A 4,284-nucleotide genomic window follows, 5' to 3' on the forward strand; every position below is an offset into this window, starting at 1 on the left:
TTTAAAGCTTATGTAAATTTCGGTATGAATAGTTAGCCTACCCCAAGTATAGGTTCATTAAGTCTATACTGAAACAGTTTAACTTTTCATATTATACCTAACCTTAGTCGCAACTCAAGTACTAACTAAGTTGCCCTAGTTCGTTCACTAGTCTCTGTCTGTTTTTCTGTCGTCAAAACGTTACAGACTTTTTCTTTGGTTTTTATCTTTTCTTTGACTTTTATCTTTCTTTTATCTTTACCTCACTACGATGTTCTTACCACTCCCTAAGTGTTTTATGAAAGTAATTACGAGAATTCTGCACTTAAAATTGTCTTTCTAAAGCTTTTACGGAAAACTGCCTTTTTCGCATTATTTTATTATTTTTATTAAAATATTATTTTTATTTAAACATTATTATTTAATATTTTATTATTTGTTATTATTTTATCATTAAATTTTCGAAAATTAACTTACCTTTTACTTTTAACCTTTAAAATTCACTTTTTACCACCCGTAACTTTTAATATTTCTACTTTTACCACCCTAACTTTCAGAAATTACCAAACAACCCCTTAAACACCAAAAATTTTACTTCCTTGCCCTTTTTAAGATCTAAGGCCTGTTCTTCAATGTTCTTCACCACACTCAAAGTGTTCTTCATGTTCTTCGTATACCATTGTTCTTCATCACACTCAAAGTGTTCTTCATGTTCTTCATAAATTCTTCAGATTCTTTCTTTGTTTTTACCCGTTTTTCAGTCTTTTTAGCAACCGATTTTTACTAGAATTCATAATATATTAGCAGCAACTAAAACCCCATCTTTTCTTCATGATTTCAACACAAATTGAACCTCAATTTAAGCTTAGGGTTTCATTTTTCTAGCTGCCCAAGAACATGAACTTTAAAGTTTGAATTTCATCAAATTTCATCAGGATTTCACCAAATTTTCACCAAGAATCAATCATATATGCAACCAATTTTTAGCACAGCCAAATAATACAAAATATACACATCTCAAACACAAATAATCAAGATTAATTTCGTGACACCCTACCCGGTTTTGCTGCTCCTAATTCAATTAAACTTTTAGGTGGTCCCTAAGCACTTTTTCCTCCTAAATCACATCAAGAAAACACATATTTAACCATGTTTCCTTGAAACCGAATCAAAAGAGAGATGCTGCAGCCAACTCACCTTGATCCCAACCTTGATAAGTCATATGATCATGTAGAGAAAGAAGAGAGGATCATTTTGGTCGGATTGGAATTTTGATTTGAGTTTTAGTTCAGCAGAAATCAAGCTTTGAAGATTTGGAACTAAGAACTTTTCTCTCTTTTTCTCTCTTGGGAATTTCGGCCACAAGTTCCCTCTTTTTCTCTCTACCTATTTTCGGCCACAAAGTGAAAATGAGCAAGCCTTGGGGGTTTTGGGGGTGTAGGGTGAGTTGTGACTGGTTGGCTTGGAGGTGGATTAAAATAATATTAAAATATCTCAGGTGTATAACTACTAAAACTAGATGTATCGGAACACTTGCAAAAACATCTCTAAAAATTATTTTCTGAGCTACTAGCATAAATGACACTAGTAACATATTTATTATGAGAATAAAACATGAATAATGAGGCCTTAGCATTGCTAAAGTCATCAGAGAGTGCTGGTGCTAAGCTGCACCAGTAAACTATGAACCCGGTTAAACCGATTTTCTGTTTTTAACTAAAACTGACCAGGTAACCTTATAATATCATTCAAGAAGCTTCTAATACTCATATAATGATGATATTACCCTATTATCTCTCTTCTCTCATGAATCGAGTCCGGTTCGTCAAACTGAGACTATTTACAAAAAACCGGATCAAAACTCCTAACCGATACGGTTCAAAAACTATGTTCTTCATAACTGCATTATCGAGCGTCCCTCATAAAAGGTTCTAGCTTAAAGATGACATAATGACAATTAGGATTGATATTCTTGATGATATATTAAAGGTTTTCCCTTTACTGATCTTCCGGAGAAATTTGTGCTTTCAGAAAAGGTCTCGTGTACTCGAAAATCGGGGTTGTTACAACTTAACTAACAAGAAACTAAAAGATAAGATTCTAGAATTTAAAGATTGAACATTTCTTAACAAAAAATTAACAACTTCAAATTTTTGAACCAATCACATTAATTGTTAGCATAATTTTTGAAAATAAAGATAAAATTAAGAAAAAGAATTTTGAAAAACATTTTTAAAAAGAAATTTTCGAAAATTAGTAAGAAAAATGAAAAAGATTTGATTTTTGAAAAAGTTTTGAAAAGATAAGATTTTTAAAATTGAAAATTTGACTTGACTTGTAAGAAACAACTAATTTTAAAATTTTTTGACTAAGTCAACTCAAATTTTCGAAAATTATGAGAAAATTAAGGAAAAGATATTTTTTTTATTTTTGAATTTTTAATTATGAGAGAGAAAAACATAAAAATGACTCACAACATGAAAATTATGAATCAAAACACATTATGCATGCAAGAACACTATGAATGTCAAGATGAACACCAAGAACACTTTGAAGATCATGATGAACATCAAGAACATATTTTTGAAAAATTTTTGATGCAAAGAAAACATGCAAGACACCAAACTTAGAATTCTTTAATGTTTAAACACTATGAATGAAAAAATGTATATGAAAAACAATAAAAGACACAAAACAAGAAAATATCAAGATCAAACAAGAAGACTTACCAAGAACAACTTGAAGATCATGAAGAACGCCATGAATGCATGAATTTTTCGAAAAAAAATGCAAGAACAATATGAATATGCAATTGACACCAAACTTAAAAATTGACTCAAGACTCTAACAAAAAATACAAAATATTTTTGGTTTTTATGATTTTATGATTTTTTTGGATTTTCTTTTATATTTTTCAAAAAACATATAGGAAAAAAAAAAGAAAATAAGAAATCCAAAATTTTTAATACGAATTCCAGGAATCTTTCAATATTAGCCTAAAGCTCCAATCCAAGGGTTGGACATGGCTTAATAGCCAGCCAGCTTTAGAAGATATAAATCAGGCATGTAACAATTGATATTCCAATTAACTTGCCTCTATTCTGATGGTTTTGAAGCCTCGATCCAATTGAGTTAGACAAGGCTTTACAGCCAGCCAAGCTTCAACATACTTTATGAAACACTAGAATTCATTCTTAAAAATTTTGAATAATTTTTCGAAAACAAAGAAAAAATTTTGAAAAATATTTTTGAAAATTTTTTTGAAAATAAAAATAAAAAGAAAATTACCTAATCTGAGCAACAAGACAAACCGTCAGTTGTCCATACTCGAACAATCCCCGGCAACGGCGCCAAAAACTTTGTAGGATGAAATTGTGATCATCAACAATGGCTCCAAAGACTTGGTGCTCTGAAACGTGAATCACACTTAGTCACAACTCCGCACAACTAACCAGCAAGTGTACTGGGTCGTCCAAGTAATAAACCTTACGTGAGTAAGTGTCGATCCCACAGAGATTGTTGGTATGAAGTAAGCTATGGTCACCTTGTAAATCTCAGTCAGGCGGATAATAATTGATTATTGGGTTTTTGAATAATAATAAATAATAAACAGAAAATAAAGATAGAGTTACTCATGTAATTCAATGGTGGGAATTTCAGACAAGTATATGGAGGTGCTGTGTTCCTTCTGAATCTCTGCTTTCCTACTGCTTTTATCCAATCCTTCTTACTCCTTTCCATGGCATTCTGAGTAGGATTCAATGATTGAATGACTGTGACGTGCTTCAAACTCCTGAAGGCGGGGCGTTAGTGACAGACGCAAAAGAATCACTGGATTCTATTCCGGCCTGATTGAGAACCGACAGATGAATTCCGCTATGCTGTGACAGAGCATATGCAATCGCTTTCACTAAGAGGAAGGAGACTTGCGTGTTTGAAGAAGAAGACAGTAGGAAAGCAGAGATTCAGAAGATGGAGCATCTCCAAACCTCAACCTATTCTCCATTACTGCAAAACAAGTAATCATTTCATGTTCTTTTGCTTTTCACAATCAATCCTGATAATTTCTGATATCCTGACTAAGATTTACAAGACAACCATAGCTTGCTTCAAGCCGACAATCTCCGTGGGATCGACCCTTGCTCACGCAAGGTATTACTTGGACGACCCAGTACACTTGCTGGTTAGTTGTGCGGAGTTGTGACTAAGTGTGATTCACGTTTCAGAGCACCAAGTCTTTGGAGCCATTGTTGATGATCACAATTTCATCCTACAAAGTTTTTGGCGCCGTTGCCGGGGATTGTT

Source organism: Arachis duranensis, chromosome 10, assembly GCF_000817695.3.
Source record: "Arachis duranensis cultivar V14167 chromosome 10, aradu.V14167.gnm2.J7QH, whole genome shotgun sequence".
In the NCBI taxonomy this organism is placed as follows: Eukaryota; Viridiplantae; Streptophyta; class Magnoliopsida; order Fabales; family Fabaceae; genus Arachis; species Arachis duranensis.